Below are 26,751 nucleotides of genomic sequence, written 5' to 3' on the forward strand. Positions count from 1 at the left end.
AGGGACAGTTGAATGAAGTCTAGCTGCAGACGTTCAAAGGGGCCAGAGGGAGAAGATTTGAGGCATCTGAAAACAATTTTTTTTCCCCTGGATTATAGACCTGGCAGGTCAGGCATTTGTGGTAAAATGTTTTTGCAATTTTATAGAAGTCACCCCATCTGTATTTATACATAACTTTTATGATCTTAAATGAATCATCATTGATGAAGAAATGTAAAAACCAAAAAATAGGGTTTGCCAGTGAGCCAGGAAGAACCAAACAGCCATCTTGGGTTTCCTGTAGCCCTGACTGTTTATTTTTTAGTTTACAACCATTGCTTGCATGCCTTGATTCTGTGGTTCAGGAGCAGACTGTTTCCATATTGCAAGGACACAAGGATGGCAAGAGCCTGGTAACAAGGGGTCATTTTTTGCAGGAGTAGAATGAAATTCATCCACATGTGCTACAGATCCTGTTGCTGCTGCCTTAGCATGAAAGTCAACGAAGGCATTTTCCTGACACTCACATTCAGTATATTTAGTTTTGGCTTCAATTTTGATGATGGAAATTTTAGAAAGCGAGCGAGTAGCAGTAAGAAGATAATTTACTTGTCCACTTTTGATTGGGCTTTCGGTGGATGTGAGAAAACCCCCTTGTTGCCACAATATCCCTAAATCATGGATGACCCTGAAAGCATGCCAGCTCTTCAGTATAAGTATTAACCATTTCCCTTTTTAAATAACTGGTATGCTCCAGTAAGGACATGGAGCTCTGCTTGTTGGGCTATTTTAGCTCTTGGGACATTTCTCCTCTCAAGTAATTTATATAGCACAGTGACAGTCTTGAAAAATCTCTTTTTTATTTTACATTATCACCCATCAACAAAAAAAATTAGATCAAAATTAGTCAAAGGGGTGCTTTGTAAATCAGCACTCAGTCTCACAAAGTAGGATGTTATTGCCCTGCAGTTACGTTCATCAGGCAGAGGTTGTAGTGTAGTAGAGTTCAGAGTGTTGCAAAGCTTAAGATATTGATTAGGAGGCGAAAACAGAAGGATCTCACAGGGGGTTAGCCTGCTTGCACAGAAAGGTTGGGTCAATTCAGAATTAAGAAGACTTTAGGCTGTATATGGAGTTTGTAAATAAATACCATTTCCTAAGTTTAAATCAGCTGATGCATCTACCAGCTTTGCAGCTGAGGCTATAGCCTTAAGAGATTTGGAACTGGCATGAACAATTGAATCAAGCTGTATGCTGTAATAGGCGATAGGCCTATGTTTATTAGCATGTCCTTGCATAAGTATTCCCAGGATTTGGTTTTCTCTTTCATGGAAAAGTTGCAAGGTTTTCAATAGGTAAGTAGCTGTAAGCAAGGTGGTTCTTGTCTCACTTGTTTAAGTCTTATGAAACCTGTTTATGTTTATCTTCCCAAGGGAATGGTTAAAAGACTAAAATTTTAGTAAGTTCGTAGAGTAGACAAGCCAATCAAGAAAAATTAGAAATTAATAGTCTAAAATAGCCAGCCAGGTCTAGGAATCCACAAAACTATTCCTTAGTTTGTGGCTTAGGGAATTCTTGGATTAACTTAATTCTTTTTGGGGATAGCTTGAGTTCGTCAGCACTTACATTATGTTTAGGTAATAAATAGTGTCTGCAGATGATTGCAATTTTTCCCTAGAGACTTTATGCCCTTTTTCAACTAACTGTTGAAGCAAATAAATGGAATACTTCATGGATGCCCCTTTGGTAACTAAGCACAGAAGGAGATCATCTACATATTTAAAGGGTCAATTTCCCAGGGAACTGGAGGGTGCTGGAATCTTGGTGGAGTACTTGGGAGAAATAAGAAGAGGATTCGGTGAACCCTTGACACATTACTGTCCAGTTATATTGTTGACTCTTCTCAGTAAAGGCAAATATATATTGGCAGTTGTTGTCTATAGGAATGCTGAAAAAGGCTGAACAGAGGTCTACAGCAGTCAACCATCTTAATTCTGATAGAACTTGTGACAAAAGGGTGCTTGGTTTTGGAATAACTTGGAAATGAGGAATAACTTTCTTGTTAACAGCTCACAAATCCTGGATAAATCACCATCCTTACCCATTAGGTTTCTTGACAGGCATGATCTGCATTTTATGTGGGCTGGTACAGGGCATGCTTAGCCCCTGGGTGACTAGTTCTTCGACTATGGGTGTGAGGTGTTATATGACATTGAGCTTTACTTTAATGGCTATTGAGGCAATTGAGGAAGAAGTTTAATCATGTCTGAGTTTTTATAGGCTCTGTTCTTTTTACTCTCCCCATGTCAATATCAGAAGTTGCCCATAGATTTTTGAGCACCTCAATTATATTGGGGATCTTTTGCTGAAATTCTTCCTCTTCTATATCAAGGATCCCATTTTTGATATTATTTATTTTTTTAGCAAAGCTTTGGGCATCTTGAAGCCAAACTAATACCTAATTGGGAAATACTGCCAGTTTGAAGATTGTGTGGCGTTTTACAATGTACCTCTTTGCATGGAAATTTTCTTGAAGTTGGCAAGTGACCTAGTATCAATCTAACCCATTCCATGACTAGCTTATCCCAACATGGGAGTCTTAGAGTTAGGTGGTGATTGCTTTAGCAGCTTTTAAGTACTCAACCTGTGCCTACTAATTTTTGCAGCTCTTTGGCCTCTGAGATTCCCATTAACAGTATCTATTATCTACACAAAACAAGACAAACAAGCATGTGTGCCTTAATATATTGGCAGTAGTCAGAAGATGTTACTGTGCCCCATCCAAGAGAAGGCCCTGTAAACACTGTGAACAATTCCCACTGGGGAAACTTGGACTGGAGAAAGGATTGAACCAGCAGACTTCAACAAATGGGGACTACAAATTGGGGACTCCACATAAATGAGTAACTGCAAATTGCCAAAAACAGTTCCCATGTGGATCTTAGGACAGAATCAGGGCCTGGAGATTTCCATCAATCAAATAAAAATTATGGTCTGAAATAAAAAATATGGCTCCAGGAGAGTTGACCTGCCCTGTACTGGAAAGCCAATTAGATTGGGAGCTCAATGAAAATAGAGTGGCGCTCAGAACCAAGAGGAACTTACTCATTGCCCTGAGAAATACAGAGAACTCAAAAGGGTTCATGGGTACCATACCTGTGCATCTTCTTGTCCCCAAAGGCATCAGAAATGTCCTTTTATTCCACAACTACAACCAAATCTGTTTAAAAAAAAAACACAACTGAGGAAATTTAAAGATCTAATTGGCTCTATTCAATGATTTATGAATTGGGAAACGTCCCATTTGGAAATAGAAAGGACCTCCAAGAGCTGTACAAAAGTGAGACTTTTATAGGGAGAAGTGGGCATGAATGTTTATGAGGCATATTACTTCACTATTGCTGACCAGGAGATTCCAGATTGACTAGTTTAAGATTACATTCCTATGAGAGGCTGAAACTGTAATTTGTCTTGGTTTGCTGGTGTGTGGCTTAGCAAAAGTGACTCCAGTTTGGACCTGTCATCTCTTTTTTAATAAAAATAATATTAATATACAATACTATATACCAACTAATAGTAATTATATCAAATAATAGCAATTACTTGATACATATGCATAGTTACTATATATATGGTACATATATAATATATATATATCAACTAATTACTAATCAGGGAAATGGAAATTCAGACCAAAATAAATTCTGTCATATAATCTAACAGAATGCCTAAAATTAAAAAGACTGCTCACAAGAAGTATTGGCAAATACATGGAACAGCTGAACTCTTATACACTAGTTTTAACAATATGAATTGACTCAAACACTTTGGTAAACTACCTCTCACTATTTACAGAATTTGAATGTTTTTATGCCCTGGAAACCTATAATTTTACTCATAAGTTTTTAAGAAACAACAATGTTGAAATATGTGTACCAAAAGGCATGTAGAAGAAAGTTCATAGAAGCATTATTCAAAATAATCAAAAATTAAAAAAAATCCAATTGTGCATCAACATTAGAATGGATAGGTTAACTGTGATATGTTAATATAAATGAAAAATTAAACACCATGATGATAATCAGAGAAATATAAAGGAATACTATCATTTACTACTGCTACTACATGTACTAACATTGCTACAATTAAAAAATAAAATACACACAATAAATGCAGATCATAATATTGGTCAGGTTTGGCAGTAGTTTGGTATCATCTATAAAACTGTGAAATAACACTTGTCCTGCAATCTTGTAATTCCGTCACTGGGTGTAAAATTGATCACAGTTCTTGCACAAAAGGACCAGTGGATTAGTATTGCACTCCCCATTGCAGCATTAGATGTAATAGACTCAAAGTGGGTAAATACATTGTGGTAAGGTCATACACAGAAATATTCTATGTCAATAAAATGAAAGATGAAAACATAAATGAGTCATAAATATACAAAGCTAAAAAACAAGAAGGCATACACAGCAGAATCAGTAGTCAAGATTAACCTATGGTGTCAACACATAAACATGCCTCTTTGGCAAAGGATAACTTGTAACTGATTATTTTGAGAAAGAGAAGGTACAGAAGAAGCTCTGTAAACAGAGAAGTTACCATTTTGTAAGGGAAATTTATATTTATCAAGGAACTCTCCATTTGTAAAGGTGTCTCCGTCTATGTAGCAAAACGAGAAAAATGACCAAATCATGAGAAACTCTTAGTGGGATAAGCACAGATTGAAATCTTCCTGACAAACTTTACTTTTGTTTACTACTCTTTTCCTGGTCATCGTCCTAGATCTTGCCTCCCCTATACCCTTCTCTTTTCTTTCTTCAGTTGATGTTGATATTTAAGACGGAATTCTAAGCCACCTCTGAAAACAACTAATTTATCCCTGAGTATCTCCCATGTATACATGAGGTCCACATGTTAATAAACCTCTGTTTATTTTTTCTTGTTAATATCTTTCAGGGGCTTACTCATTACTACATCCTCATCCTTTCTAATGTATTTATAATTTGCACCTGGTCAGTTCTAAGCCACAAGCCACATGCCCAGGAGTTTTTGTTACAGGGTTCCCAGTTGAGAACTTAGAAGGGTAGAGGAAAACTTTTTTATTAAGTTAGAGAGAGAATTAGTTCAAATTCTAAATATTTTTAGAATGTAATGCTTATATTATTTTCATATATTATTTATAACTACTCAAGTAATCAATTAAAACATAAACACTATGAAAAGACATACCCCAATTAAACTTAACGAGAGATTTTTACATATTGAGGCACATGGGGTAACCATTCAAGTTCAAAACTGATCTGACTTGAACTAGAAAGACTGACTTATGGCCTATCAAACATATGTTGTGCATCTGCTTCTCCATTAAAGTAAAGAATGCACTCTCTTGAGATAAGGAATGCATACTTCCCTTCCTACACCTTATTGGTAACAACACCCTAATGTTAATGCCCAGATTAGTCTCTTTCCTGACATCATGGTCATGTTGACCTGCCAATTTGCAACTGAATACCTCTTTGAAAATATATCCTGGGAGTGTTTAATGTATCTTCTATTTTATAAAAGATGTAAGACTGTGCTGAAACCTGTGCTTCTCTGCAATGCCTTCTAAGGCCTTCCTGGGTTATAATCTTCACTCTGGCTCATAATAAACTCCCCCCAATTTTGATTTATAAGTTGATTATAGATTATTTGTGTCAACACTTCTTGGCATAGTTGTAGCAGAAATTCAGAGAAAACCACCAGAGCCCACCTGGAATCTACACTGAACTAGCATTGGGTACAAATAGGAGCCCATTGAGCCCCCAAGATCATTGGATTCTTCAGGTGACCCTGGTGAGTTCTCCTGAAACCTGGACTGCCTCATTTTAAGTCAATGTTCCAGAGTTTATATGAGCAGCTTCAAACCTTAAGACTTGGTGTCTTAAGGGGGTACCAGTACATGCCCTAGGTAAGAGGAACCTAGGGAGAATTACCAGGAAAGAGTAAACCTGGGAGGAATTTCCTAGGCCAAGGGAGCATCGAGGGAACTTTGGAGTGAATGTGGAAGGCTAATCTTTTTAATTCAACTTTAAATTGTAAATAATTTTGTTTATATAAAGTCTGGACAAACTGCTTGATGGAGAAATGAGATACTGAATGTGTTCAGCTCTGAAGAAAATGGATGTTGCTCCTCCTGGCTGAAAGGCATTCTCAGGTGACTTAGAACATTAGCAGGTGTGTTGGAGGGTCAAATCCTCACAACGTGTAGTGGTCCCATAGGGAACTCTGCTGTCATTCATGTTAATTGATTAAAGACCCATCCGGGGAAGCTTATATGAGGGTTGGTCACCCAAGCTCTGAACCCCCATGGCAGTTTTAGGCTGCCAGTGGGAGAAACCAAGGCATGTAAGAGAGTGTTTACAAACTTTCTTTAGGGAGTAACACTCACAAGCAGCACATTTCTGACCCACTGTACTGTCCCTAGGAATTGTTCAGATTTTATAGCAAAACAAAACTAAAAGAAAACTGGGAAAGCAAGCTTCTAAAAGGTGACAAGTTCCCAAATGGGCAGCCTCACCTCCAAACTCTGGCTGGCCACATGCTGTGACTTGCAAGTGCTTAACAAAATAAGGATAGCTGTTAATGGCCAGCAAGATAACCCAGGATAATTTGAAATTACAGTGGAGCTGCTTTCTAAAAGCCAGGTAACAAAGAAATTTTTAAAGAGTTGAGCTCGCCAACTTCCAGCACAATTGCTCAAAAGCTAAAGGTTCTGGTAGCTATAAATATTTACAAAGAACAGCAAAAAAGTATTCAACCAAGTTCGTTTAATGTCCTGAGGGCTTGGCTTAATAAAAGTCAGGTTAGAGGTCCCTAAAAGTGGTCAGACAAAATGCAGTCACAACCCATTTTATGGTCAGAGATAGTCAGAAAGAAATGTGGGTTGCACTCCATTCGTGGCTATGGGTCCTACCAAACTGCTGCCAGCCTCAGGGGAATTCTATTGGCCATTAGAAGGAACACTCAGATTAGATAAGATTATTGAAAAGTGCACTTAAAAAGCAAAAACTTCAATATTGCAAAATAATCTTGAAAGTTTCGTTCAGGAAGCTCATAGAAAATTGTTATAAATAATAATTAAGGGAGTATATTGAGCCATGACTTTACAGACACCTCCATAATCTATGAGTAAATGAGACTCTGAGAGATTCTATGGGAAACTGCTACACTAAAGATAACTGGAACTGTTCAATACTGCCAGGTAGTTATTATTTGTCCTGGCTGAAATTGACAAGGTCTTCAAAAGGATTTAAGCAAATTAAGATCAGAAATTTGGCCAAACTGGAAGCTGATATTCAGAGTCTGATAGGAATTTTCTTCCCAGGCCTTCCTCCTTAAGTTAAATTAAAATTAAGCACCTAGAGGGAAAAACGGAAATTAGAGTGATGGGCTTGGACAGGTGTCCTCGACTTACAAATCCCTGTAAGACTGGAAAAGGAGTTCTAGAGGCAGTTCAGATTCCACTCAGTTCCTTTATCTTAAAAAGGATTATGGCCTTGCCTCTCTGGGAACTGTTATCTAGCTCATCACCATTTCCTAAAACTGAATTTAAAAAGAAGGAAAAGGCCAGAAAAATGACCATAAAACTTGCCTTGTCCCAAATCTAGCATCTTTAGTGTCTTCTCCACAGATTTTAGTAAAACAGCTTAAAACAAAATTTGGATTCAAAACTAGGGAGATTTCTGTTATTGTACCTGATTCATGCCAGTAATTTTAAAAGAATAGCTGTGGGGATTCCGTGTATGTGTGTATATGTATGTTATATACGTGTGATATTTTACCTCTGGATGGTATGGCCAAAATCAAGAACTCTGTTTAATTGACTTAAAGCAAGTGCTTACATAAATTCTAAATGTAATAGATAGTAACCCAATGTCTTTCAAGTTAACTTGATACAAATTAATCTTTGGTAAACAAAAGCTTGCTTAAGTTGGTTGGTTTGATTGAATTCGGCATGACCTTATAATTGTCAGTATTTGAATATGGTGTAGGCATGCAGCCTGGCTTTAGTAGTCAAATAAACTCTTGTTATCCGTTACAAATTCATCAGCAAAATAATAGCTTTAAAAGATAGCTAATTTTGTCTAATGTCTCATGAAGTTTTTGTGGGTAATCTGAACATAATTGTTGGAAACAAATGATTTAGATAAACAGACATTTATGGGTACAAAAATTACGTTTTATCATCTGAATACTTAAAAAAACAGCTTTCAAATTCTTTTTGGTAAGAAAACTTTAGAGTTTTGCTAAATTAAGTTAAATGATAAAAGCTTGAGTATCTGGGTTATGTTCAAATAAGATAAAATACTGAAACATTATAGCTAAATGTATCCAAGTTTGTCTTCTTTTGGTTTCTTATTGCAGAGAAACTAAAAAGAGTTTGGGTCTACTTGTAAACATGTTTTGTATTTTACTGGAAGATTGTACTACAAAGGCAACAAGCTTCTAGAAATTATAAAATTTATTTTTAAATTTGCCCCAAAATGCTAATGTAAAAAAAGTTTATAATTGCTTGTTTAGTTTTTACTTAGAAATTAAGGTCTGTAAGGGTTAAAAGTTCTAAGTGATATACATGATTAAAGCTACTAAAAATTAATAAGGAAAACAGCTCTGTATGCAAGGAAAGTAAAATATGTTTTCAGTAACGAAGGTGTAAAGAATGGAAGTATTTTTGTTTGTTAGGTTAAGAAAAAAATGTCCTAAAGTACTAGAATGGATGAACAAATGCATAGGACAAATTCTGAACGTAGAAAGAAAGTTATAGAATGTTTGTGAAAGAGAAATCTAAGAGTTTTATGCCTAGTCAAGTTGGCTAAAATGAAAGTAAATCCAATAAAGTAAATGAGTTTTAATATAAAAAGTAAGCTGGTACAAGAATTAGAATTTGGCTTTCTCTCTCAAAAGGGATATGCTCTGTTTTCCCGTGACTGTTTCACAGAGACAAGATCAGCAAACACTTGACCTTGTTTGAGCAAGTGTTTTAAAATCTTTTGATATTTTTGAAAAGCTCCTCCTCTTTCCCCCCCAAAATTTTCAAATCCTGAATAAAGGCTTTCTTTTGACCAAGAAGAAAGAAGAGAATTTCTCTGAGGATTTTCAGGAGGCCCCTGAGACTTCACCTCAAAGAAATTTTTTCTCTCTTCCTATAAAGGAAGTCATACTAATTAGGCTTGTTTGGTATGCTAAATTGCATGGGAAGCATTGTCAGGTAAATGATTATAAACCTTCTTATGTTATCTTGGTAGGCAAAGATTATTCACTATTTTAACCTTGCTAACTTGCTTGCAACATCACAAGGGGAATAAACCACAACTGCATTCCATTATTTAATTGGTTTACAGGTAGCTCTTACTTAAACTATAATCAAGGGTGTTATCAAGCTGGATTTGCTGTCTAGCCTCAAGAATGCCTGCTACTTTATATTTACTCTGCTAACCCTCTAAAAGATTTCTTCCTATAGGCTCAAGAAATCACCACAGAAGACAAGTAAAGGTGGCAACAAAAGGCAGAAAACAATACTTTTGGAAACTTTCACTCACAGCAATTCATAAAACCTATGCTCATTGTGCTATATGATCAAAGTGTAATCTAGGGAAACTATTTCATGAGTCACAAGGCCACCTTCCCCTTCCTAAGGGACCCTTTGAAGTATGGCAATTGGACTTTGTCCAAATGCTATCATCTCAAGGATAAATATCTTGTAATGATCTGTATGTTCTCATGATGTTTTGTGGCTTTTCCTTCAGAAGAGTGGTGGCTTTAGGCAAATTATTATTGAAAAGGATATTCCTTATTTGAGGAATTCCTACTGAGTTACACGCTGACCACAGAACTCATTTCCCCAAATATTTAAATCTATTTGTAACATTTGGCCAATAATGCAGCATTTTCACTGCACTTACCATCCCTGACCCTCAGCATTGGTGGAAAGGACTAACAGCATAATCAAAACTTAATTGGCAATGCTTTCAGAAGCATTTAGTCTCTCATGTCCAAAAGCTCTTCAATCTTACATCTACATCCTTTGGTAAGCACTGCCTCTCTCCTTTCGAGATAATAACTGGATGTCTTATGCAATTAGATGAGGAAATATGTGAACCAACTTTGCTTAAGGGAGATGTTACATTGTTATCAGAGTCCCATTGAGATACTTAAATGAAAGGCCTGATCTGATTCTTTCCACAGAGCTCCCAGACCTTAATGATAATGGACTATAACTTGGAGAATTTATTTATCAAAGGAGACATCAAATAAAAGACTCTTTGCAGCCTATTGGAAAGAACCATGCCAGGATGTGAAGAAGACAGCATCTATTGTAGACAGCTGTGCCATGACCCGAAACCAGGCCTGCATTCCCAACCTTGTGTCTCCACATTTAGACCTTTCCTATGCTTAAACTGTAATACCTACTTTATAACTGTTCTATTTAAAGTATCAAAATACTATCATACTTAAAGAAAGAGACTGATTTGGAACAGACTGGTCTTGAAGGCCAGGTATTTATTGAGTGCCTCATAATGGAACTCAATAGTTGCATGGAACAAGTCCCTGGCCTTGGCTACTTCCTGGATGGCTAAAACACTGCACCCTGAGTTTCCCTTAGATGCAGGGAAGGATTCACACTGAGCTAAGACCTGTTGTCAATCTCCCTCTCTTTAAGGCCAGAGGGGCTCATTCAGCATTCCACTGGTGTGACCACCGAGAAGCAAGCTATAGTTCTTCCTCCTTTGGGGCTAGAGGACGTCATATCACATACAGAAGCCCTTAACAGTAGTCACATAAGAATAGCCTTATTAGATACTGAAATGGCTTTAACGAGAAAGGTTGTCCTTTAAAATAGAATGGCTGTAGATATTCTTACAGCATCCCATGGTGGTACGCATAAGTCATTCAAACTAAATGCTGTTTTTATACCTGAGGAATCTTCAAATATGTCATCTCTGCTAAAGCACATAGAAAAAAAATCAGGTGAATGCCTTAAGCAAATTTATACCTTGTTTTGATTTGTTTGGTTTGCTCCCTTCCAGTATTGGTTTCCATTTGCTACCTGGATTGCAATTCCTATATCTACCATTCCTTGGAATTCTTGTATTAGTCATAATATTCAAACTAATTACTGTTTACTCAGTGTAGTATGACTGGCACGCAAGCTAGAGTAATGATTTCTCAGCAACTTGAGATGGTTGATGAATCCTACAACCCTGAACAAATCCCCTTTTATTAAGGCTAAGCCTAAGAATTGACGTTTAAGCTAATCATTTCAAGTATTGGATTACCTGTTCTATGATTGTTATAAACAATGTAACTATAGAAAGTCATGTAAAAACACATGTGTAATGTTTGTGCGATAATCTAAAAATAATTAAGTTACATAGCCTATGAAACACTTCCCCTGTTAATATACACCTCTATACTTGTCCACTATATCTGACTATTTTCCCCACTGTGGATAACTGGGCAAATCAGTCAAATAAAAGCCTAGCACCAAGAGACATGATGGACCCAGGGCAGGCATCAACCACTCTGGCACCAAGGGACAATGTTTTGTTCAGTAATGTTTTCCATTGAAAGAATATTGATCAAAAGGGGAAAATGACAGGAGACTTTTACATACTGAGGTACATGGGACAACTATTAATGTTCAAAACTGATTCAGCTTGAACTAGAAAGCCTAATTTATGGCCTATCAAACATACATTGTACATCTGCTTATCCATTAAAGTAAAGAATGCACTTTGTGAGACAAAGAATGCATACTTCCCTTCCTACACCCTATTGGTAACACCCTATTGGAAACACCCAGATTAGTCTCTTTTCTGACATCATGGTCATGTTAACCTGCTAATTTGCAACTGAATACCTCTTTGAAAATGTATCCAGCATGTGTTTAATGTACCCTCTTTGTTCTAAAAAGATATATGACAGTCCTGAAACTGATGCTTCTCTGGAACAAATTCTAAGACCTTCCTGGGTTATAATCCTCACTCTGGCTCATAATAAACTTACCCCAATTTTTTATTTATAGGTTGATTATGGATTATTTGCATCTGCAAACTGAATCAGAAAACTTGGAGTTAGGTCCAAAACATGTATATTTTCAAAATACCCTACAGTAGTATGACACGAATGATTGTAAGTTCAGAATTATATACCCCGCTTTTTTTCTCTATTACAATTTCAACACTATTAACAAAATAAAATGAAAGAATAATTTAGAAATTAAAGAAAAATGTATCCACAGATTAATATAAACAAAGAATTGCATCACCATTTTCCATTATGCTTGTGATATTTTCTGGAATTAAAGAAATGATATGCAACAATCTTTCTAGTAACACAAACTCACTAATTCAGAGGCATTCAAATAAGACTACCTGGAAAAATATAATGCAACTATATTTTTGATAAAATAATTTATTAGAGGCAGATAAGGTGTAAAGTAGACAACATATAAAAGTAAACAGTTCTGCCACAACATGGTATACATATATTCAAAAAACTATTTTATTGTGAAACTGCACATTGGAAAGACAACATTTCCAGGGAAAATAGGGATAGACCATTTAAAACTTATGAGATATTAATCAGAGCATAAACTCCAAATACTTAAAAATTAGTAGCATAGTTAAATTTCTACTTGCATTTTAAATGAGCATCAAATAGTCAGTTTTCTCCGTGAGAAAGTAAGCACTTCCTCTTCTTTAGAGCTTAATGATGTCTTCTGCAAATTATAGGTCTTTGAATTCATTTACTTTCAATGAAGATTCTTTAATCAATATTTGACATCTGAAGTTTGGTTGCTATTTTCATGAATTGTTTTAACACCAGAGAAATATCATAGCAGCTTTGTAGTTGTCACTTCTAACTTCACCAGATAGCCCAAAATTGTGAAATTTATAATGTGTGTTGAAAGAAACTCAGCCACTACTTGTAAACACAAAAATTCTGTGAAATTTTGTTTCTTAACATAGTCCTATATTGCTTAGGTTTTCTCTTGTGGGTCACAGAAAGGAATTGGATTTTATTCTAGAGTCCTGGCAATCTGGTGTGGGGGAAGGAATGGTTCACACGTCCACTCTGGAAGTAAAGGTTGAAATTGGTCTCCCTGACTAATCAACTTTTTCAATAACAGTTCTCATTTGTATAAATAGGATTCTTAATTGTTAGTAAATCAAAGTGGTCGTTGCCACAGTGTGTGACACTGAACCATTCTGGTACCAATTATCTGTATGAAAACTTCTTCTTACCGATGAAATTATATTCATCTACCCACTAAGAAAGATACCACAAAGTTCCACCAAACCACGACAACTGACAAAAGCCCGTGATCTCTGAGTTATTTCTTGTCCTCTCCTTCAGGCTTAGGGGTTATTTCTTGCTCTGGTTTGGATCTTGGTCTTTGGGACAAATTTCTTGGCCCAATATTGCCCATCTTCCCTGATTGTACCCTCAGGGAGATCTTTCCTTGTCTGTTACCATCTATGATACATCTAAAGTATCTAAAGGCCATTGGGGTCTCTACCTCATTGGCTCTCATCAGTTCCTCTTGCCTGTTTTTCAAAGATCGCACAGCTTTACCATGAAAAGCTTTACATATTGGATAGTGGTTAACATTATAAAAAGTTCATGTGTACATAATTATATATTTTGAATTCTGTGTAGATTACATCATGTTCACCACCCAAAGACTAATTACAATCCAACACCATACACATGTGTCTGAACACATTTCACCCTCCTCCCTTCCCCCTTCCCCTCGGGTAACCACAAATCCAATCTGTGTTTCTATATGTTTGTTTGCCATGGTTTTTACCTTCTACTTATGAGTGAGATCATACGATATTTGACTTTCTCCCTCTGACTTATTTTACTTAGCACAATGCCATCAAGTTCTATCCATGTTGTCACAAATGGCCAGATTTCATCAATTCTTATGGCTGAGTAGTATTCTACTGTGTATAAATACCACATGTTCTTTATCCATTAATCCCTTGATGTGTACCTAGGTTGTTGCCAAGTTTTGGCTATTGTGAATAATGCTGCAATGTACATAGGGGTGTGTATATCTTTATACATTCATGTTTTCATGTTCTTTGCATAAATACCCAGCAGTGGAATAGATGAATCATATGGTAGATCTATTTTTAAATTTTTGAGGAATCATTATACTTTCACCATTGTTATTTAACATAATATTTGAGTCATAGCCAGAGCTAAGCCAGAGTCAAGAAAAAGAAATTAAATAGATCCGTATTGGAAAGGAAGAAGTGAAACTGTCACTATTTGCAAATGACATGATTCTATCTATAGAAAACTCTAAAGAATCCACTAAAAAACTATTAAATGCAATAAATGAATACAGTCATGTCATGGGATAGAAAATCAACATACAAAAATAAGTTGCATTTCTATACACTAACAATGAAGTAGCAGAAAGAGAAATTAAAAATACAATCCCATTTACAATTGCAACAAAAAGAATAAAATATCTAGGAATAAACTTAACCAAAAACGTGAAAGATCTGTTCACTGAAAATTATAAAACATTGTTGAAAGAAATTGAAGAAGAAACAAAGAAGTGGAAAGATATTCCATGCTCTTGGATTGGAATAATTAACTTAGTTAAAATGTTCATGCTCCCTAAAGCAATCTACAGATTCACCGCAATCCATGTCAAAGTTCCAATGACATTTTTCACAGGAATAGAACAAAGAATCCTAACATTTATATGGAACAAAAAAAGACCCTGAATAGCCAAAGAAATTCTGAAAAAAAGAAGAAAGCTGGAGGTATCACACTCCCTGATTTCAAAATATACTACAAAGCCATAGGGACCAAAAGAGCATGGTACTGACACAAAAACAGACACACACACAGCAATGGAACAGAATCGAGAGCCCAGAAATAAAGCCACACTTCTATGGACAGGTAATTTTTGACAAGGGAGCCAAGAACATACAATGGAGAAAGGGAAATCTCTTCAATAATGGTGTTGGGAAAACTGGACAGCTACATGCAAAAGAATGAAACTACACTACTATCTTACACTATGCACAAAAATCAACTCAAAATGGATTATAGACTTGAGTGTAAATCTGAAACCATTAAGCTTCTGGAAGAAAAACTTAGGCAGTACACTGTTTGACATAGATCTTAGCATCATATTTTCAAGTATGTCTGGCTGGGCAATGGAAACAATAGACAAAATAAACAAATGGGACTACAGGAAACTAAAAAGCTTCTGCACAGCAAAGGAAACCATCAGCAAAATAGAAAGACATCCTAACAACTGGGCAAAGATATTTGCAAACCATATATCAGATATGGGTTAACATCCAAAATAGGTGAAGAACTCATACCTCTCATCACCAAAAAATCTAACAACCCAATTAAAAAATGGGCAAAACATCTGAACAGAAATTTCTCCAAGGAAAATATATAGGTGGCCAATAGGCACACTCATGAAAAATGTTCAACCTCACTAATTATCAGGGAAATGCAAGTCAAAACTTCAATGAGATATTACCTTACACCCATCAAATGGCTATAATTAACAAGACAGGAAACAGTGTTGGAGAGGATGTGGAGAGAAGGGAATTCTCATACACTGTTGGAGGGAGTGCAAACTGTTGCAGCCACTATGGAAAACATTCTCATCTTTTCCAATGTATTTCCCTCTGGCCAGTTCTGAGGCATCAGTCACGTGCCTAGTTCTTTCCTGGACCTAATTCTCAAGCCTGTCTCCTAGCAAGGCTTCCTTTAAACCACGCATATGGATTTAAGGTTACTTAATCTGATAATCCTCAGTGGGGATATAATACCCTTTATTCATACTTTGTCCTGGGAGTGTCTTCACAGAATTCATTTTCAGACACTTATTGTGTGTTGTGTATGATATTCATGCACCAAGTCTAACTCTTCTGTGTTTCTGAAGATTTTGTAAGCCATTGAATCTTTTTTAATATATTTCCTTTTTGTTTCAGTCGGGATACATTTTTTTATTTTGCTTTCAATTTAAAACCCTATCTGATAGAATCAGACTCCAAATGCCAGTTTAGACTTAAATAGAAAACGATGGAAATTAAGGGCAATTTATCACAAAAATTGGCCTACCCCCCATTGTTTGGGAAAGATACTCATCCCTCAAAATAGGAAGGGGAAAAGAAATATTCATTTCCCTTTCTGTAAATCCAACTTTGATAATTTAATATATAATAAAACACTAAAGGAACACAGTGTGCATTATAAAAGCATCCAAATAGAGAGCATGTGCTTTAAAAATTTCATCTTCTTGCCATTGTAGGGGAGGAAGACATTTCCACTACCCTCTCTGGGTTCTTCTGGCCAGAAAACAAATTAAATTCACACGAGACAGAATAGCAGGAGAAAATTAAACAAAGTTTATAACATGTATACATGAGAGAGGCTCAAGGAAGCTGAGCAACTCACCAAAATGGCTGAAGCCCCCACCTTAAATATCATATCCAGCTAAAGACAAAGGAGGATTTTGGGGATGGGGGCAGTCACTTACAGGAGGTTACCAGAAACAGGAATAAGATTATTATGTAGGTTTAAGTCCTTGCCTTTGGCGTTGATTAAGATTTTCTAGAGATAAGGTCACCCCCCCTTCTTCCTGGTACAGAGAGGAGGCATCTTTACAGGTGGAGATTTCCTTTACAATGTAAATGTCTCCTAACAAAGGGTAAGTAAACTCTACTTTTCAGTTGCTTTCCTGTCTGCAAAGTAACCAGCCCCAAATAATCATCATGCCAAAGAGACATATCTTGGTGTGGCCAATGCCAGTCCCCACACCATGAAACAATTAAAGAATGAATGAGAAGTGAAAGATAATAATTACTAGTTGACAAATGGATGATAATAAGAATGGTTAAAAGGCGAAATAATGAAAACGGAGCAGAGTCCCTGTGAAAGGAAGAAAACTAGGGTAATCTTAGCCTCATAGTCATCATTTTCCAATTTTAAAAATTATCTGAAGTAGATTCTCATAAACAATGGAGAAAATTGGAGAATATTTTAAAACTCTGTCTTCTTTCTATATGGCTCTTCCTAATGTCATTAAGAGCTTTTTTGGAGAACAAGTGGCCTGTGGGTGAGACACACTATCAGTAGAAATTAGCTTCCTGCTTTCCTGAACCAGGAGACTACTGGAATAAAAGATTTCAAGAATGTCATTTCTTGTAGTTGGAGTTCTCAGTATTTGTTGGTGATCTCTTTTTCCCCATTTTCAGAGTTGTTGGCATGAAAAATTGAATTATTCTTGCTTTTGTAGGAATTTCATTAAAAGGGATTTCAATGATGCCATTAAAGGGGAGCAGAATTGTCCACACAAAAATATGCCTCTTTGTCATAAAGGTTATTTTATGCTAGTTATTTTTAAGAATCAACAGACATAGGACAAGTTCTGGAAACTGGAGTAGAAGTTACTCTTATGTAAGAGACATTTGTATTTATCAAGGAAATTTTCATTTGTAAGGGTGTCTCCCTCTCCATACCAAAGAGTGGAGAATCTCTCATCAATGGGGAAGGCGGCAACTTAAACCTGTATTACAACCATGTCCTAATTTACTGTGCCTTTTCTGGTTACCTCCAATAACGTTTTTCCCCTTCCCCCTTCCCCCAACACTTTTGTATTTAGATGAAGATGATATTTAAGGTGAAGACTTGGGCTGTTTCAGGGAGTTGGTTTTCCTTGGTCTCTCCCATGTAGGTAGAAGTATACATGTTGTGAAACTTTGCTTTTTCCTGTTAATCTGTCTTTCATTATGCAGGAGGTGTCTTTAGTCAAAAATCTAGGATAGAGGACAAATTATTTTTCCTCTCCTACACTATTTACTAATACTCTATGGTAAAATGCCTCCATCTTGCTTTTCAGCAAACTAAACCCAAAGATGTGGCATGATTTCCCCTAGGCTATGGTGTGCCAGGGCCAAAAATAGATACAGATCTCTTGATTATCTCCATTATTCACTATCTGAAATGGGTAAGAAGTCTGAAATGGGTACCTCTGCTCAATTCCACACTCCCTAAGATTATTTCTAATGAAAACGGCAGACATTTTCATAATTTTCCTGATTGTCATGACACCATTCCCTTCCTACTCACTCATTCTACTCTTCTTAGGGCTGGCCTCATGGGCATGTGGCCTGTGGGCTTGCTAGGATCTCACACTCAGAGGATCCTTGCTTTGCTTAATACTCTGTGGTTGAAATCTTACAATTCTTAATAATTTTATCTCTGAGAATGCATGTGAGCAGAACAGCTATGCTGGACAGCAGTGTTAGCATGCAGCTTTGGTCCAGCAACAATAGTTGCACAAGTGGGCTCAGGCAGCATGCACAATGAGCAGTTGGCCTGAATATCCATGCGCACACACACAACTGTTCAAAGTAGCACAGGACCCCGAGGGAGTGGCTGGGTTGTGATTGGGCTTAGCACATGGGACTCCATTCTGGATCTGTTGTCTCTTTTTTAATAGTAGCCACTGCTACTCTTAGCATTAGATAATATCTCTCAGGTGAGATTTTATCCTGTACTACTGCATCTCATAGTTCTACTGAAATATGTTGAGACAAGCCAATATCTATGGATCAATTTTTCTCGTTGATACTATGGCTCAGTCACTATCACAAATAGATGCCACCATTACATCCTATAAAAATCCATCAGCTCAAGGAAACTCCCTGTGTGAAGTGCCGGGTGGCAGTGATGACAGCAGCAGCTGCAGATGAAACAACAATGGTGGAGGTGGCTACTTCCCACTAAAGAGAAGAATCTCTGCGTGGCAGCAGCAATGGCCCATGATGGGGTCAGGGGCTGACTTACCCTTCAGTCCCGGAGCCCATCCCTGTGTCCACTAAAAAATTATTAACTGTGTCACCTGAGTGTCAGGACAGGAAATGCTAGGGAGCTTAGGAAGTAAACTTTGTCAGTAAAGTATTTTAAATGAAAGTGTACACATGGCCATTGCACTAATGCATGTGAGGAAGTTATTAGAAATCATCAGAGTCCATAATCCATAGTTTTCAAAGCTGCTGCAGGATTGCAAAACAAATATCCACAGGATCAGAAATAGAAATAAAATTTAAAGATAATTTGAAGATTTAAAATTTAATGTGACAGATTATTCATGGAATAGAAGAGTCTTTTTATATGAAGTTTCGGAAATCAATTATTAACAAAAAGGATAAAAATAGCATCGATTTAACCTGTAATTGAAAATATAATGATAAAACGAATAAATAAGCACTTGAAAAATGAAGCCACTTTTGCTTTATTATACAAAGTCGGTAAGTTACCAGAAATTTGAGATAACTACTAAAATGCCATTTGTTAGATTTATATTTAAAATTAAATTCAGATTTACATGAAATTAATTTATACGGATAGGTTGAAATTTATTCATAGAGAAATCTTTTTTAGAAAACAATTCTTGATAATCATTAGTTCTACCTGTACCATAATTTATATTTTGATATAAGGTATCAGAAATACAGTCTAAATTTTCACAACCCATGAGCACTCTTAATATTTAAAGTAACTTAAGCAGATTCTTCTCAAAATTAAAAATCATCAAAACTTAACTGCATCTTAGCATTTGCCACGAGTGAATGAAAATATTTTCAATTATATTGATAATAAATGAAGTTCCTAAAAATACAAATTTTGACAAAATTAAGTTCGAAGAAAAGTGAGCCAGAAAAATCTTATGACCGATAAAGACATTACATAATAAAGTATTATTATTGATTATATATAAAATTATGATACAAAAATATTGTTTGTAATTTGTATTTCATTTTATAGCTAATAAACTGATTTTGAAGGAATAACATTATACTTAGCACCAATAATGGTAGTCTTTCCTGCTTTTGAACGAGGCCTCATATTTTCATTTTGTGCTATGCCCTTCAAATTCAGTAGAGTATGACCCTTCCCCTCCCTGCCATACCTGAGAGGGTAAAGAGCATTTCTACACTTATCACTGATGGGCAGCGACAGCACTTCACCCAGGGAGTTTCCTTGAGTGGATGGATTTTTATTGGATTTAATGGTGGCATCTATTTGTGATAGTGACTGAGCCATAATATCAATGAGTAAAATTGATCCATAGATGTTGGCTTCTCTCAACACGTTTCAGTAAAACTAAGAGATGCAGTAGTAGAGAATAAAATCTCATCTGAGAGATATTATCTAATGCTAAGAGTAGCAGTGGCTACTATTAAAAAAGAGACAACAGATCCAGAATGGAGTCCCTTGTGCTAAGCCCAAATCACAAAACCGAGACTTATTACCTAACTCAATTACAATTTCAACCTTCCCCAGGGCTGGAGTCTCAAACAGTCAATCTGGAATTACCTGTCAGCACCAGTGAGATAACTCACCTAACAGACACTGCCATCCCCTAAGGGAAGGTGATCTTGCCTGAAACAATCAGCTCTTTGCAAGAATGACTTTCTTGTTCCACCTCTTTACAAGAGCTCCTTGTAAAGCTCTTCAGAGCTCTTTTCTATTTGTTAGATGAGATGCTGCCTGATTCATTCAATAAAACCAATATACCCTTCAAAATTTACTTAGTTGAATTTGCTTTTTAACTTTACTTAGGAAGTACACTTAGTATATGTAGAATGCCAGGGATGGGTGTGGGAATGTCTTTGACTAATTAATTCCCACTAATTTGACTAAACTTTTGACCCACTCATCTTATAATTAACTTCACAGTTTCCTTGACCTCTGTTAGCACCTCCAAGATTTTATTGTTGTCCTGAGGTCAACCTGAAATTAAATCATTTTATTAGCATTCATCACCCTAATAGAGACATAAACCTCTCATATTCCATTCAGAGTGGTATAAGGAGTTCCAAATCCCCAGTGAAGTCTTGAAGTCTCAGCTAAATACCTGTAATGATATGTTTCTTTAAATTAAAAGACAGAGTAACTGGCGCAGGTAAATTACAGGTTTACTATGAGAATAACAAGATGTCTTCTGACTTTCAATTAGATCTTGACATCCAGGGAAAATTTTTTGTTTTACATATATTTGAAAATAGTGGAACTGCTATGCTGAGTGACTACTTCAGTTAGTTTCTGCTTTCATTTCTACATGACAATGATTATCATGGACATGATATCAGCAAAAAATACATGACTTTGAAGATTAATTTGAAATTGATGGGAAAAAGCACCATGAAGAAAAAAGATAAAGCTTAGAATTTTATATATGTATATATATACTCACATGTCTGTATATTTAGAAGATAATTTTGTCCAGACCTAAGTGATATTCTTCCTTTCTACATTAATTGTAGTCCTTGCACTCTAAGCATAACATAATATTTTTAATTCTGTACGTGGATGAATGAACTTATAACCAAGTCCTGGGTACACACACAAAAAGCTTTGTCTACATTTTCACAGTGCAGATTCTCTGAATCACTCTTCTTAGGGCCCCCATCACCTCTCTGTTTCTCAGGCTGTAGATGATGGGGTTTAGCATTGGGGTCAGGATGGTGTAGAAGACAGCCAGAACCTCGTCCTTTGTTGGAGATCTGAGGGATCTTGGATGTAGATAAGTGTAAAAGAGTGGAACATAGTAGAAAGTCACCACAGTCAGGTGGGTGCTGCACGTGGAATAGACCTTCTTCCTCCCTTCTGCTGAGTGCATGTGGTAGACAGCAAGGACAACCCGGCCATAGGAACATGCAATGCCAATGAAAGGAAGCATGAGGAAGAGGATGGTGCTCATAAACACTGTGTACTCTTAAACCCAGGTATCCATGCAGGCCAGAGTCCACATGGCTGGGACATCACAGAAGAAATGTTTGATGGCCCTGGATTGACAGTAACGGACACGGAAGGCATATGTCGTGTGGGTGCAAGAGTTTACAAAGCCCATTATCCAAGATCCTATTATCATCAGCACACACACTCTTTTGCTCATAAGACTGGAATAGTGGAGAGGAAAGCAAATAGCAATATAATGAGCATAGGCCATAGATATCAAGAGCAGTGCTTCTGCACCTCCTAAAGTCAAGAAAAAGAAGCTCTGAACCCCACATCCAATAAAGGAGATAGATTTGTTTCCAAAAAGAAAATTAGAAACCATTTTGGGGACAATGGTAGAGATGTGATTCAAGTCAATGATGGAGAGCTAAGTAAAAAATACATGGGTGTGTGGAGATGGGTGTCCAGGAAGATGAGAAGCATTATGGACAAGTTGCCAAACAGAGCCATTAGGAAAATCAGAACAACGAGAATGAAGAAGAACAGGCCAATTTTTGATGGTGGAAACAACCCCAATAAAATGAAATCAGTTGATATTTGATTATAATTTTCCCTAGGGCATTAATATGATTTTTCCTAGAGGCAGACACAAGAGTAAGTGAGTTAAGTATAAAACTATAAGTTCTTTTTAACTTATTATTTTAGACTGTGTATTATTTAAAATTTTATAGCTCTTAAATGAAGAACTGAACTTATCTATTTTGGGAAAAATAAACCTCATTTTCTGATCCAGAGATTAAAATGTGAATATGTGAACATTTTTGGCCAAAATATTTTGTAAGAAGATGCTAAAATTATTTTTAAAACAAGATTTCTGTTTTGACTTAATTAGGATAAATACGTTTTACTGCCCTACACAAACTGAGGTATCCTTAAAATATATGCTGTATTCAAAATGCCTGAGTATAAAATTTATGTAAACCAATACTTCATGGAGTTCTAGTATCAATAAATGTCTATCACCCTTAAGGGATGATTTTCTTGTCATATTTTGCCCCAAAACTTACCTCTAAAATTGCAGTAGCCTATCAGCTCATGTTTGAGGAGCTTTCTTTCTTAAATCTTCTTTTCACAATAACGTCAAATCAAGTTTTCCTGAAGTCAGGTATTATCATTTGTTTCATTTATTCTGAAATATAGTATGAACCCTTATTGTCAAGTTCCACTTACAAAAAGTCATCCTCCTCTGCCTCCTCACTCAGGTTCTGAATGCTGCAGTTAAAGAAAACCCTTTACTTGACCATCTACACACACTTAGTGTAGCGTTCATGACTCTGATCAAGATTTCCCAAATAGCGTGTTTTCTGTCTTTCTGCTTTGCTGGCACGTTTATAACATTATACATTGCTTTATGACACTTTCTCTTACTCATTCATTTTTCCATTTTGTTTTTTGTATTAAAAATTATCTCCACTTTTAGATAAGTGTGTGAATTTAAGCATATATACTTATCATTTCTCTCTTTCAAAGCCCAAATATTATGATGATAAAGAAATAGATGTCATAAATTAAAAGACATCAGGTAAGAAAAAGGCACAATGAGAAATGAAGCAGTTCAGAACTCTTTGAAAGAAGGAATTTGGCTAGAGAAATGGTCAGTTATGTAAATGGAAAAAAAGGACAAGGCACCCTGAGAGTCTTCATGGAGGTAGGAGGAGGATTCTCCTCCAGAGACGTCGTAAGTGAACAAGCTCCACACAGTGTGTGATGTTTTAGTCTTAAATATTATTTTAGAGCCCAATTTTCCCAGACTTTTAAGGAAGTTCACAACATGAAAGAGGAAGATGTACTAATGTGCACACATGCACACACAAATACATATTCACACATGCCCCAAACAAATATAAAGTGAGTTCTACATCATTGGGAAAATACAGAAAAAGAATACACTTTTAAAAATTAGGATTCATATCTTCAAAGAAGTATGAAACATTATTGTTCCACAATATATTATTAGATTTATTTCAAACCTGTCAGATAATAAGAAAGGGCTTTACACATTAAAATATATAATAATCGATAAAGTGATTAAGTGAACGTTTCAAAGACAAAGTGAAAAATCTACTGGATTTAAAAGAAAACAGCAACAGCAACATAAAAAGATTGTCATTTTGAAAAGTTAGGAGAACTGGAGAATTAAAGTAGGGAAACCAGTGTATGCTTGTTGTTATTCCTAGAAATGCATATTGCCAAATAATAATGGAGTTAATATTATCAAAAAACCATTTTTCAGAATTGATATATATGATCCACCATATTCAAACACCATGAACAGAACACAGAAAAGTAAATGAGAAATATTTTATTGAAAGATATTTTCTTGAAAATTCTAAATGTCTTCATGAAAACACTTTCTGAAAATGGTCAATATTGCTGATAAATTTATGACCTGAAAAATGCCTTGGACAGAGTAAATACTCATAATAATGAAAAGAACTATATATATAAATAGTAACTAAATGATCATTAGATTTTACTATAGTTTATGTTTTTTTATTTTAGTAATATATACTGGATAATGAAACAATGCTGTCAACCTTGCCCCCACAGACCCAAAGTAGGATGTGACCATGTTCAAAGTATGGGAAACAGATGGAAGTTGTGGTATGTAGAGTGGGAGGGTTTCCATTCTAAACTCTCCACAGACAAAAATCTGTTAGAACTAATAAGTTCAGCAAAGTTGCAAGATACAAAATCAGTTGTATTTCCATACACTAATAATGTACAATCCTAAGAAGAATATAAGAAAACAATTTCATTGATAATATCATCAAAAAGAATAAAATACTTAGAAATAAACTTAACAAGGAAAGCAAAAAATGTGTGCACTGAAAATCACAAAATATCCTGAAAGAAATTGAAGATGAGGCAAATAAATAGAAATGCATCTTGTGTTCATGGATTGGAAAAATAATATCATTAAGATGTCAATACTACCATAAGCAACTTCAAGTTCAATGAAATGCCTATCATAATCCCAATGAGATTATCTGCAGAAGTGGAAAAATACATGCTAAAATTCATATGAAATCTCAAGCTACTCCGAATAGCCAAAACGATCATAAAAAAGAATTGAAGTCATTTTTTTCTGATTCAAAACTTACTGAAAAGCTATTATGAAAAAAATAGTGTAGTATTGGCATAAAGACAAGCATAAACCAATAAAATAGAGATACCAGAAAAACAAAATACCCTCACATGTATGGTCAAATGATTTTTAACAAGCATCTCAAAACCATTCAATGGGGATGGCTTTTCAACAAAAGGTGATGATAAAACTGAATATCTAGATGCACATAATGAAATTGCACCATTACTTTACACTATACACAAAAAACTAAATGAGTGGGAGAGCTAAATAGAGCTAAAACTATAAACTCCTAGAGGAAAACATAGGGAAAACATTTCGTGATATTGGACTTAGCTGTGCTTTATTGAATATGACACCAAAGCATGTACAAGAATAAAAATATAGATAGACTGGACTTCATCAAAATTGAAAACTCCTGTGACTCAAAGAAGTTTATCAGCAGAGTAAATCAGCACCCCACAGAATGGAAAAATATTTGCAAAATATATATCAGGTAAGGGATTGATACAGGGAATATGTAAATAACTCCTACAACTCAACAACAGAAAATTAATTTAAAAATTAAAATTTAAAAAGAGTAGAATCATGCAGAGTAAAAGAGCAAGTAGGAAGCAACATTAAGATTACCATGGGTGCCACGTAACCCCTCTTCTTTCATGGAAAAAAATATAATCACACAGCAGGAAGTAAGAAAGGCTGAGCATTACAATCCTTATTGAGTATTTGGACCCTTAAGTGTTAGGTTTATTCTTCAAGTTTCGCTTGAGCACATCCAAAGCACACTCCAATGTGATTAGGCCCTACCTCTTCCCGTGACCCTCATCTTACTTCCCATCTAGAGAGCGCATTTATGAATCAGCTGCAAAAACGCTTTCTGTTGTCTATTTCATACTCTACAATTCCTCCTGAACAGCATCGAAAACGTGCAGCCACTCGCTCAACATCAAACTGCATGTCAGATCTTTTATTTCTTAACTAACTCTTACATAGATTACGTCACTCATTTTCTAAACTGATCACTTTAAATCCTGAATGATTTCAATAGTAACAGTAACCAACACTGCCAAAGCGGTTAACAATGAAATCAATACTTTTGTGATCACATTTCCTTGAATGAAAACACCTCTACATCTGAAGAATGTAATTCATGTTACCTACACTGTTGTCAAGCATTTTTGACTTGGCTTCAGTCTTCCCTGTTTCCAGAAGATACATCACAGACTGTGGATACAATGCATCCTCTCTTCTTCAGTGAATATTCTTTATCCTGCAAATTCATGCTTTCTATAAACGTCTCGGGCCAATTATGGCCAAATAAACTCTTCTCAAATTTGAAGTATCACTTAAATTCATATAAACTTTTATTGTATATTGTATCATAGAGTATCAAAAGTATTTTCAATTATATTTCAGAATATGGTATTGTTGCATCTAGGCCCATGTATTATTCACCATAGTTCCAGAACGGCAGTTCATAGACAATATCATCATCTGCCTTTCTGTCAATTTAACCATATTTTATTGTCATTTCATGATCAATTGTTCACAAATAGATCAGTTCTCAGAATTGTATAATATCACATTTTAGGTTTACAAAGAACTCATATGTGAAAAAAATGTGAACCAGTGTTCAAGCAGCCCATCCATTTCTTATTTTTAAGGGTAAAATATTTATATAGCTTATTCAAACCCACTATATTCAAATGGAATTTTTTTTTTGGAGTTCCCTGGTTAATGAGATGTCTGAATGTATCCATTGCTTATTATAAAAAGAAGTACTTAATTCTGAATAAAGCTCTCTTAAACACTTGCTGAAGAGTTCTTCTTAAGTG

General features: G+C 35.7%; 1 pseudogene; it reads right to left on the reverse strand.

The window, feature by feature from the left end:
* Positions 1-21,448: 21,448 nt before the first annotated feature.
* Positions 21,449-22,150, reverse strand: LOC138922923 (olfactory receptor 2L8-like; annotated as a pseudogene).
* Between the last annotated feature and the right edge of the window lie 4,601 nt (positions 22,151-26,751).

The sequence above is a fragment of the Equus caballus genome, unplaced genomic scaffold (genome assembly GCF_041296265.1).
Source record: "Equus caballus isolate H_3958 breed thoroughbred unplaced genomic scaffold, TB-T2T haplotype1-0000019, whole genome shotgun sequence".
NCBI classification, from domain to species: domain Eukaryota; kingdom Metazoa; phylum Chordata; class Mammalia; order Perissodactyla; family Equidae; genus Equus; species Equus caballus.